The 12,961-nt window shown below is 38.6% G+C and overlaps 1 protein-coding gene across 10 annotated transcripts in view; it reads left to right on the forward strand.

The window, feature by feature from the left end:
- NLGN1 (neuroligin 1) overlaps positions 1–12,961 on the forward strand; it is a 484,704-nt gene that overhangs the window by 264,150 nt on the left and 207,593 nt on the right. The window lies entirely within an intron of this gene.

A 12,961-nucleotide genomic window follows, 5' to 3' on the forward strand; every position in this document is an offset into this window, starting at 1 on the left:
AAAGATCTGTGGTAGCAGGGGAGGGTTTTCCAGTCCAATGGGGCTTATGTGGGTGATAGGAACATTGGAACATGATTCATTCTTATTTGTCTTTCCAAGTCACTGTTACCCCTGGCAGAGCTGGGATTTCTTAAAGATGGCTGAACGCCTGCCTGCCCAGGGGAAGTGAGCAGTGAATTCCTTGTTTTGCTTTGCTTTTGCTTTACTTGTTGTAGAATCACAGAATCTCTTTGTCTATAATAATTTGAATTGTTGTAAATCCAATTAATTTTCGGTGCAGAAATCTCAAGGAATACTGGCAATCAACTTTTTAATATATGCTCTCTCCAAAGAAACAGCACATAGCTGCATGATGAACATTTCTCAGCTTTATTCCAAATCTCCTAATAAAACAAGGAACATGAGTCCTACTCAGCTGCTCCAGTAACTCTTAGCCTCAAGGAGCTAAGAGTTTTACACTAAACCAAATTCTGTATAAAGCACATCCAGCCTTAGTCTTACTCTTAACAAAGAGAATAGGAAAATCCCATTTTGACCGTACTCATCCTGCTGTTGGAATAACTGTTGGGAACAGGCAGCAAGTACTCAATCTGCTTTCCTCTTGTAGACACCTCTAACCACTGCCTAGGGAAAGGATAAGCTACATCCAGTAGTACTCTTATTTCCATTTCTTCTTCCATCCTCCTCTTGTGACCTCTGTTAATCCCTTTCATCCTCCAAAGCCAAAGGAAACCTACATCTAAGGTTGCTCTTATCCTTTAACTCTTCCAAAAATAAAATGCTGCAACAGCTTCTGAAAAATGCTTTTAGTACATGCTTAAGTGTCTGCGATATTTCTGCAATGATCTCAGATATCTGAGTGCTGCATGAACTACTTATTTTTAATAGCAAAATATTGACCTAGGATTGTGGGGTATGTTTCAGAAAACACGGCAAAACAGAAATTCATCCTTTTACAAAAGGCTACCAAAGGCTTATGAGCCACGTGATCTCCACTTAGCCTTGTAAAGTAGGGCATAACTGCAACTTGCTTTTGTAATGTGGCCCTGTCCTGGCTTTCTGCCTTTTTCATTTTTAGAAAAGACTGTATTTATATTTGTTTGGGGGCATTTTACATAACCAGGGAGTCACGGATTACTAAAACAGATCTGGAGTTGTAAATGCAACTCCAGGGTTTCAGTGCAAGGGCTTGTCATCTCACTGACTGTCAGATTTAACACTAGACCCAAAGTTCCTGTGATGCTTCTTGACTATGTCAATCATTGTTGACATACAAGTAAATAATCTTGCAGCACATTTCTAATACTCATCCAATCGTGGTTTTTCATGCTTTTTTTTTTTTTTTAAAAAACCAAACTTATTTCAAAAGTTGCTGGAGAATCTGCAGTTTCCCTTTCACAGATGCTAATTAACCTTTGACTAACTTACATATCAGTAGGTGTGGGGATTTTTAATATGTTAAAAGTGATGGCGATTTTATTCCCATGAGTTTGCACACTGGAAGAGATTACTATGCTATCAGACCACAGAAAGAAAAAAGGGGAAATTATTTTATATAGTTTAAAATATTAACTTGCATTTGATAGCAAGCCCTAAAGTTTAATTAGCTCTTTTGGAATGTTTTTTCTAAGTTGCCTAGCATTCTGCTGCTATGCAGTGACTTAGTCTCCGCTTCTGCAAAGTATTTAAGAAAAAAAATGTGATTAAGGTATAATTTTACAACTTTGCATTTATTTTTTAGAGTTCTACACAGAGCTTTAGGCACCATAATGTATAATTATTAACCAGACTGAAAAGCACCAGAATTGGTAAAATAATTAAAAGAAATCAGCTGGCAACTCTCTACAGATCTCCTTTCCTTTCTATCCTTTTCTGCAAAGTACATTTTAAGACTTCTCTGAATTGTCTTCTCTGAAGTGTTTTCAGAAGATCCTGTTCATGTAAGCAGGATGAAGCCAATGGTGCTCACAGGAGTTACTTGTGTATTTAAAGCTGCTCAAATGCTTATGTCTTAAATGTTTTGCCACATTATTACTGCAGCCTTGATTTCCCATCTGTGCAACCTGCCTTAGGTACATGAGGTGATTTTCATTTCCTTATTCTACTTTCTATGAGAAACTGCTCAAAGAAATGCCTCCTTTGAGCCTGAGTTGTAATGTTTGGGAAAGTTTGTTTTCTTTATAAATCGAAGACAAAAAAAAATCAACAGATTTAAAATGGCTTGATGGGTTATGATAGTACTAAAACATACTTTCTCTTAATTTTCAACACTTCAGACTTTTATATTAGCAAATAAGCAAGTATGTGATCATTATGGCATAATGTTCAGTGTTCTGCCTAGTGCCTTTTTCGGAGCTGAGATTTGCCTCTGATTACAATCTCAACTTCTTTTTCTGTTCATTAGCGCTATTAGTCACCCAATTAGTCACCTGATTACCTTAAATTAATGCTATCAATAGATACGTTTTCAGATTTGAGTTTGAAACGTTGTATTTCTGGCGACGCGCTGCGATAATTATTCAAATGTCTTTGTTAGATGGAGGATGACTTGATGCAAAGTGCCCTCCTTTCCTTCTTCACACTGAAAGCGAGGAAATCCAAAGGGTTTTGGTTCTACCAGAAGTGTTCTGCACAATTTTCCTCAAAATAGTTTGAGAGGGAAACCTGATTGATTTGTCCTGCCAGGTAGTGATTTAGCAATCTGTGTTCACTGCCTAATCAGGTTGGACATTAGGAGGAATTCCTTCAGAGAAAGGAATGGGCTGCCCAGGGAGGTGGTAGAGCCACCATCTCTGGATGTGTTGAAGGAAAGGCTGGACATGGATTCAGTGCCAGGGTCTAACAGGGCGGTGTTTGGTCAAAGGCTGGACTCGGCCATCTCAGAGGCCTTTTCCACCCTGACTCTTTCTGTGATTGCCATGCTCAGATGCAGTCATGTCCATGTTCTTTTTTCCTCCTTATTTTCCCACCCCGCCTGCTCCCCATGTTTCCTCCTGGCACACAGCCAGGTGAACACACAGGTTTACAGGACCCAAAGGAGAGAGAGCAGACCTGTGCTGCAGGATACCAGAGCCATTCCCATTGCTCAAACCCAGGCAAGTGCCTGAGGGGCCTGGCTTTAATGGAGCTGATATTTCATCTGCAGCAGGAGAATGCCATGCTTTTTCTGTTCTACAAAATGTTAAATTGGGAATATCTGTTGCAATCGATATTTTCCCTCTCAGACAATATCTTATTTCTGTGCCTCATCAACAGAAATCACGAAAGTGGTAAGGAAGATGGAGCTGCTAACGTTGGTATCCATTCTTCTTCTGGGAAGATATTCGTGTTTTAAGAACGATTTCTATGTCATACAGCTCACTAGTCTAGTAAAAAACTTGGATACATATTTACAGACATTCATTGTGACTCATCAAGTAAATCACACTCATTTTCCAAATTAGTACTGTATGCCTATCAAATACATACTTTCTAGGCAGCTGTGGTCCATTAAATATATCATTTTCTTCTTAAGAAAATTAAAATTCAAAGTTGAAATGAAACTTTGGGGAAAATTTTTAGCAAAATGAAATTGGAACATTTTTTCAAGTGAGAAATTTTACTAGGGGCATATAAAATGAGAGGTTATTTTGGCCTGAGCAAGTGGGTGTAACAAGACAGATGTAAATGTAACCTCTTGCTGCCAAAGAGGTATAGGGTTCTAGATATTTTGTTTTCCCTTTACAGGTAGTGTTATTTTTACTTTGAAGGATGATGGGAGGGGAGGATCTTTATTTCAAGCTTGAAACCAAAAATAGACTCTGCAGTTTAATATTTGACATAATAGATATGACAGATGCAACTAGTTGGAAGACTTTAAATGTTCTGTGAATTTTGCATATGACACACACTGATTTGAATCACCCATCTGTGCTTTCAGTGACATGCACTAATTGCTCAAGACAATAGAATATCAGACTACTATATAGGTGTGATGCTACACAGTGCACTCATTTTAATGAGAGTTTATATTCAGTTCTTCCTGTCTTCATGAAATGGACTCCACAGAAAAATTAACAATGAACTAACTAATTTTATAAAAGTGGAGAATTGATTGTGGCAAGACATGAAGTAAAATAGTGTTTCATGTGAGGGATGTGCACTCCTCACCACCCATGTCTGTCTGGTTCTCATTTCTGGAAATTGGTGGTGGGATTTAGCTCCGGATTAAGAGATTGTCACGTGGCTGGCTGTGTGAGCCAGCTATAACCACTCCTAGTAGCTGGAGGAGTGGTGGTGTAGGTGTGCACCAGTGTGCATGGTGCCAGCAGCTGGAGGGATCTGCAGGAAGGTATTTGTGATGTGGGCTGTATTGTCTACATGGTTTATGTTTGTTAAAGTCTGTTATCAACGTGGTCCTTGCTTATTTAGCTCACGTGTGGGGAGCTGCATTTAGTGCTTATAGTTTGGGTGCGTCACAGCAAGAACTAATGAAGTGCCAATGCATTCTGCTCACATTATGACATAAATTTCATTGTTCATCTGCGGTTACAGTGGAAGCTCCAGGGTAGGGCACCTTAGAAAACAAAGAATGCACTGACACTGCTGAGAACGATGGATTTCATTGCAGCATGCATCAGGTTCTTTGAGTAGTTGTAAACCAGTTCTCATGGCGTTTTTCCAGCTCTTAACAGAGTTACAACCATCACTGGAATTTAAGCTTCGGTGTATGCTATTCAGAGTAGAGGAGGGCCAGCTCAGGTGGGATTTGCACCAATGTCAGTCACACATCTGCTTTTGGGAAGCAGTCTCTTGCAAGGAAGGGTTACAGCTGGCTGAAATCCACAGCCAGCTGGAAATCTGCCAGAGCTGCTCTTATACCGATGTCATGTAACGGGTTGGGGTGGAATCAGAGGGTGAAGTGAAAGGGGAAGGAGAGTGGCTGAGGAAGAGCCCTGAAACTTCCATGAGAGCAGTTCCAAGCTGAGGGCATGGCCTAGCTCAGCCTGCAAGCACTGGAACCTCATCCAAACACACAGTGAACCATGACTTTATATAACAATGCTTTTAATTTACAGACAATACTAATTGCAAAGCTGATTTATTGCTTTACATTGAAATATAAATCAACTCTACTTTTTAGCACTTTCTGAAAATACGAAACTATTAAATTTCTTCTGTTAAATGGACAGTTTCATTCATGTTTTGTCCATTTCTCCAAACCATACAGAAGTAGACAAAACTCTCTGTCTATTCTACAAATCTTTTACCACAAAAAGACTCAATGAATATCATTGATCTGTAATGCTGGCTGGTGTGTTTTCCAGGAAACCAGGTTTCACCAATAAAAGACAAGTAAACACAGTTTATTGTTTATTTTTGGGAGCTGATATCAGTAAAAAGTTCCTTTTGTTTTCAAATATTCTGTCTGCATCTAGTCTTTCTCCAGTAGATACACACAAATTGTGCACAGAAAATCCCACGAGAAAGAGAATTATTTTTTAACTCTCACTTTAGCAAAAAAATGTAGAAGTCATCTGTGCCTACATACATTTCTAAAACTTTCTCCTACACTTAAATCACAATGTTAATGTACACTCAGTGCATGTATATCTCTGAAGGCATGAGTTAAAAGCTCTCAGAAACAATTGAAGTTAATTGGATTGTTCCCATTTGTCTACATTAAATACCCTGCATTTACAGTTCAGTTAATAATCCCTTAGCTAAAGAGCTGGAATGAATCTAACACTGCCAAACGTTATTGAATCCACGATGCTAACAAACTCACTAATTGTACAGGAAAACTAAATTTTAAATTCTGCCTCCTAGTATGGAAATTATTCATTACTGCTGGGGAAGTGCAAATGAGAACCAGACTGCTTTTGCTTATGGACCCAACAGCACAGACAATCTTTGCTGCCCCATAGGAACAGGCCATTCACTGTCTGTTACGGGAATAATCTTCACTGCCCTCAGTGGTTTTGGTAGTTTGATAGTCTGAAGTACAAGTTCTGGTGCCAGTAGTTTGCTGTGCTTGCTCTAGGCATTCACTGTGCTCAGCAGGATGGAGCTAGGATACTGTGATATTTTATTCACTAACTTTGGTTGACTTGGGAAAGGATCTTAAGGGGGGCTGTTTGATCAAACAGTCTCAAAATTATTCCTCACAGATTATTTTTACTTTTTTTTTTAACATTCTAAACAGAAGATGCCATGGGCCACTCTAAACAAACCAACCTTAACAATTATCACTAAAGAGTTAAAGTGGTTATAAGGTAGCTGCTGTGTGTGTAGTCCTTGCAAAAGGCCATGTTTCATTTAGTTACTGATTTTGTTACCAGAAGGACCCATGCATGAAACCTTGGATGATCATTATAATTTAGTAGTGCATACTGTTTATTTAATTTATCAGTATTTTTTAGGGAAAAGAAAGTACATTTTATCCCACTAGTCTGCATTAAACCCCTGGTAACTGTGCCCATACTGTGATCCTAAGAAAGCTGGCTCCTGAGAAGGAAAATAAATAAAAATAGAAGTGAGAGTACCTTTTGTCCAATGCTGAGAAATGTTATGCCTTTATCTGCTCTGCATTTTTGTTGCCTTTCTCCAGAGAGCAGGGTTATTGTCAGCAGATAAAGAATTAGAAATGTCATATTGTCCCAAACCTGTCAACTCTCACCTAAGTGGCTGTTGTGAAAATAGAAGCAAGGGCTACTCTGACATTTTGCTCTTAAATTTGCTATGCTTTTTGTAAATAATATATTTTAGTTCTGGACTTGACATTTTTAGATCTGTTTTATTTTGATGATCATTTTCTATTCACCAGCTTCTGTGTTAAGATACTCAATTATTAAGCAGAAAACATGAAGGCAAAGTTTCTACCAGAAGTGTTTTGAGCCTTCTGTCCATATCGGAGTCGACAGTAACTGTGTAAATATGTGGTCCCAACTATCACTGCCTGTCTGGGAGTTCTGCTAGATTAGAAGTGATGTGCTGATTTCCTTTCATGCTCCATTCAGTATAAGGATTTTTTTCTATTCTTTTGGGAATCCTTAATATAACATGCAGAGCAAGTCAACTGAAATTTCAAAACAGGTACTGTGCTAACACTGAAAACATGTCAAAATGAAAATGATTTTTCTTATGACAAGTATTTGATCCTACTAATCTTCAAGTGCTGGCTGTGCTGTTCTGGTTTTGTGACTGCTCCATTGCTGAGATGTTTTGAGATTTCCTGCCTAAAATTATGCTCTTCTAAAAATACAGAATGTAAATATGAGAAGATAAGTGAGGCCAGGCACTTTCCTTCTGACAGCCTTTTACATAAATGCTGTCCCCTCAACTCTGCCATCGCCATTTCTCAGAGCTATGCACTTTGATTCTGTCAAAAGGTGTGGTAATGAGAGCAGATATAATTATGTTTCTAAAAGCTGGTGACCACAGTCCAAATTAAATGGTCTTAAAGGATGTTTTGAAAGCTTCAAATAGTGGAGAAGCATTTGACTTGAAGTATCTCTATTCTTTCTGAGATCCAAGTTAATGGAAAGACTGTAGTTCTAAACACCAGTTTATTAGTATCAGTATTAATTTCTTTAATGTGTTTCTATTTCAGTATTGCTCAGGGCTTCCAAAGTGTTGGTAGAAATCTGTGTTAAAAAGGCACATAGGAGAGCCTGTGTGTCTGTGTGTGTACACATGTATTTATGTAGCCATATCTAACTAAAGGAAAATCAGCCACCTCCACCTTTCAGGAAAAAACTGTGTTGAGTGAACGTTTTTCAAAGCATTTGAACATGACTGTACGTGCAAATATATGGAATATATTAGTAGTGCTATTTCTGCCCTTGAGATCACAGGAGACCAACACGGAGCAACCCTGTGACTTAGGTACCAGCGTCAGCATTACACTGGGAAGTTCTGGTTCATGCTGGAGACAAGTCTTGGCATTCAGTGACGGGAGGGTGCAGTTCTGCCTAGTTTAACCTGCTGGGAATGACTCAGAATACACAACCTTCGCCTTGCTTTCTCACTGTAGAATCAGATTTTCTTTATGCTACTCCAAATGTGGCAAGAAATGACTCAGAGTTAGCACAAGGGCATTGAAAAGGTGATCATCAAGAGCTTTATCTCTAAACTCCCTGCCCCTCCATCTGCTGAGTGTTTGTGAGGACACGGTTGGATTACAGTCTTTATTTTCTCCTCCCCTTTGCCACTTTTCTGAAGAAATTCAGCTCTGTGAGGTAGCTGGAGTCAAGTTCTACTGATGGTGGCTCATTCAGAAAATTGAGAAAATGAGACTTGCATATCATTCATGATGCCTGTGGTTGCAGGAGTGTGGGTTTCTAGATGGTAAAATACTGCACAGGTTGAAGTACATACAGCTCCAAGCATGTGCCTTGAAACCAGATGACATGAAGTACATTGGGAAGAGGGGTGGGAGAACTTATTCCATTCCAAATGTTATATGAAAATATTACGCACAATTAACTTCATTTTCTCTGCAATGTTCAATTACATGGTTACATGAAGACCAATTTTGCTCTGCTGTTTGGGCTGTGAAACCGGGCCTTGAGAGAGCTGGACTGTATGCTCAGCTGTGCCATAAACAAACCCATACAGCTGATGTAACAGCAGCCCCTGCAGTTAGCAGAATTAGTCAGGAAGAAGGTTTTTCCAGCAGCCAGGGTTGTCCCTAGCAAAGGAAATTACTTGTGCGGGATTCCCAAAGTGATCTCACCTGTTGAGACTGCTGTTCTGGGATCTTTTCTTTCCAGAGAGACAGATATGGGGGAAAGATTAAAAAGTTTATTTATCCAGTTTGTTTGGGGCTGAGAACAGAATGACAATGAAATAAAAAGTGAAAAAATATTTATTTATAATTTTTTAAAAAATATAAGTTAAGAGATAGCAGAGAATGCTTTTTCATAAAGTATCTTATTGCTGTAGCTGACCCACCCTACCTGTCTGAAACAAAATAACACAAATTCCCCCCAAAAAGCAGCAAAAAGTAGAACAAACCTTACCAGCTCACCCAAATTGGTGGTGGTTTTTTCAGCTGTCTTTGTATGTCCTTATACAAAGAATGCACTCACTGCATCCTGACTTTCAATTATTATGACAATGCTAGAGAGATCTTCAAGGGAAAGTGAAGATTAATGTTGATATGTTAATGGCAGTTGTAAATCTTCCTCTGGGAACCAAAAATTTGGATCTTAAAATTACAAATCTTTAGTTCTATCACAGGAGCTGAATATGATCAAATTTTATAAGCTTGTGGTCTAAAACAAGTTCATATCTTCTTTAAAATTAAGAAGCAATTTGATTATGAGGGCTGTGGAAAATGAATCCAGAATTTTATTTGTATGTACACAGACTAAGAAGCAATGAATTTATAAAAAGAGAATTTAATTTCATTGCAGAGCTTTGGTAGTATGTTCAAGAGATTCAAATTCTATTTGTTGATTAGATTTATCCACAGAACAATTGAGGGAAGTTAGAAATTTGGGGTGCTCATGTCTGTTTATCTTTTAGCCCTGAGTTGACCTCCTGGCCCAGATGCAAATAGAGCAGTTCTGTTAATGGTAGTGAATCTATCTTAATATTATTGGATTTAGCCTGTTGACTTCAGAGAACTTACTCAGAGGCTTAAAGTTAGGCATGTCCATAAGTCTTCATTAGGGTCTGGGTTGTAGTCATTACCTGTAGAGAGGGAGCATTGATTCATGATCTCAAACCTCAGGTGGTGGCCCAGCCATGTAATGCTGCATTCAATCCCTTACAGCAGTGTGTCACCCTGGAGTATGAGTGTCTGTAAAACAACATGAATTATTAATACAAATAAAATGGTAAAAGCTGCATGAACTTGTGACATAAGCACATGAGGTGGCACTGGAGTTGTAAATGCTGATGTTAATGCCAATATAACAGCTTAAGATGTTCATTTTTCATGCCTTTTACCTGCCCATCCCTCACCTCAGGAGTACTCCAGCTGTCGTGTTCCTGGCTAAAGGCATGGGCTTTGTTTCTCTGTGCCAACCTCGGTCAGCAGAGGCTTGGCCATTTGAAACATTCTTTTTCTCATGTCTAGTCTGATGGGTGGGACACCCATTCCTTTGTCCTGAGTGTCTGTTCCATCCCTTACTTCCACTGGGGAAAAAAGAGTGAATAAATGACACTCCTCTTTCCCCTCTCTTGCATATTTTTTTCCACTGGCTAGAGACAAACTTGGAGTGTCTCAGAAGTTAGGATGTGTAGAATAATTCCCAGGTTGTTGGCTCTTCCACTGAATAGCTTCTCCCTTATCCTACATCCACCCTATCCATGAGCTGTGTGTTCATCCCAAGCCTGCCAGGATTAGCAGGCAGCTCACCCTGGATGTCTCCAGGGCTGAACTTGTCTCCTGTGGGGACGGGTCTCTCTCACCCACCCATCTGCACTTACCCTGCCCTCCCTGGAATGCTGCATGACTCCATGCAAGGCATATCATGGAACCAAAAGCCCCTAGAACTGGAATTGGATTTACAGAGTGACCTATTTGAAAGGGAATGGGATTTAACAAGGGCCTATTCTCAGGATATGTGAACATAACGTGCCTGCACCTCCGAGAATACAGAGAATTTCAGGCTGTATCCAAAATGGGGAGCAGAAGAGTGAAGCTCTCCTGACATTCCCAGATTCTAATCTTATTTAAATTCGCACATATCTAGCATGCAGTAATGAAACTCCTTCAGATTTAAGTGAAATCAGGATCCAGCCAGTGTGATTAATCTTGTGAATAAAAAGGTTTGGGATTAGATATTCTTTCTGTGTGACACTTCAGCAATATGCTGTTATAAAAGGCACAGCAGGAGTTAGTCTAGAAGTGTCAGAATAGCTTCTTTAGTGACAAAGCATTTATACATGTAAATTTTCAAAGAAAGTTGGCAACCCTTTTGTGGGTTCAATTTGTACCTGTCACTCACTTGCAGATGCAAATTTGAGTTACTTGCAGCTCTAATTACAGAGCTTGATTGTCATCACAAATCAGGTAGTGAGATGTGAAACTACTGAGGTTTGTGCCATCATTTGTTGTTAAAACATGAATGCAAATGTTGCCATCAAAAAGCAAAGTTGGCCAGGGCTTTGCCCTGCTGATAAGTATGAATATTACAAATAAGTGCAATATGGAAATAAAAGGAAATTAATGAGTGGGAGTGTGTATGAATAACAAGGAAAGGAATGAGTGTGTGGTGAAATCAGGATAGTAAAAAGGGAAATAAAAAAGTAATAAAAAGATTGTTTTGTCTGTTGCAGCAAAGTATGACCATAGAAAGAGATTTTTTTTCATTTAAGTGTTTCTTAGGCCCAGCTGCCTTTTGTACCTTCCAAATTTGTCTTCTCTAAGGAATCCTAATTATTTTATTTTTGCGGAGAGCTTTCTAATTTTCAAATGAAAGAAGAGGACTTTGTAAAATTATTCATCAGATAATTATTTTGTTGTAACTTTCTCTTTTGTCATTACGGTTGTATATATGCATATATAGAGAGAGTTATATTTTAGTCTCAACATATAAGAATTTGATTTTTCTTCACAGAAAATGTTGAGGTGTGAAGATTGTTAATTATAACCCCTCATTAATTTCTTTTAAATTAAAAACTGGAGATAGGTACAACATGTTACTGTGTCTCAGCTAACATCTGCTAGACAGTGATAATTCAACACAAATTGTTTTTTTTTTTTTAGTTGGAGAATCTGTTGCACAAAAATTATGGTAGAAATAACAAAGAATTGATTATTTTATATTTGGAACTGAAGGTCGGGTCTAAAAAGATGAGGCAATTTCAATTCACAGATTTTCAATGCTTAATTAAGAAATGGTCTAATGAAGAAGGAATAGAAGTAGCTGGTTGGGGGCACTTAGATAAGTTTAAAGATAAATATGTATTATTATATTCCACAGTGTTGCAACCCTCTTGGTGAATTTTTCTACATGTATCATTTCAGCAGTCAGCCTCAGCCTCATCTCTCTCCCTTTCCATCGAGCAGACACCTCACCTCACCTCAAAGAATAATTATTACTGTGGTGATTTCTAAATTACTGGATCCATGGAACCGACTTAACCTAATGTAAAAGGTCCTTTTTTTCTTCCCCACATTCCTCATTACTGAAGGAGAACATTTTGGCCAGAACAATGGCTGTATACATGAGCACTGATTTATTAAGTTTAGAGGATTTGCACTGTTGTTTTACAAAATGGTGTCAACTTGCAGTGTGACTCTATTTGATGATGAATAGCTTTCCCAGGCCAAAGAGCTAACGACATCCAGAGCTTCCGAGCCTCCCACACGCCTGCGGTCCAAAAGGCCACGGATAATTTCTGCCGAATCCAGCCCATAAAGAGAGAATTTATAATCAGCTTTAATGTATTTGGGAGCTAAAGTACCTTAGTCCTTCATCAAAGGGAATGATAAAAACCAGAATTAATATGACTGGATTTACTTATTTCTGAGTGTGTAATTACTCTTTAGGTAACTGGACAGGAGGTGTGTTATTTCTCTTATTTTGAGCAAAGGAAAGGCATCTGCAAGCACACAGTAGTCACTATCAAGGTCTAAGTATGCGTCATGCTAGTGCCTTAGCATTGATTGCAATACAAATAGAATAAATATTTGAATAATAATTTAAATAATGTAAGAACTATTTTTAAATGAAATGGGTTTGGGCTTCGTTAGGAGCGCCTCCTGCACACAGAGTTTCTTCAGCTTTGTAGCGAGACTGTTCCTTGCCTTTAGGAAACATAAAATGCAGTAATCACTTTTCCCCTTTTTTAAAGTGACTTAGGGGTCTAATTTCCCATTAGCATTAATGAGAGTTATGGGTATGCACCAACATGAGACTAAATGAGACTAAACCTTAGAGAGCCTTTTGATAAGTAAATCATCTTTGCATGAGCATTCTAGAGACTTTAGTATCCTCTTTTCCCCCCATTAGTTATGGTACCT

This window comes from Corvus cornix, chromosome 9 (assembly GCF_000738735.6).
Source record: "Corvus cornix cornix isolate S_Up_H32 chromosome 9, ASM73873v5, whole genome shotgun sequence".
NCBI lineage: Eukaryota > Metazoa > Chordata > Aves > Passeriformes > Corvidae > Corvus > Corvus cornix.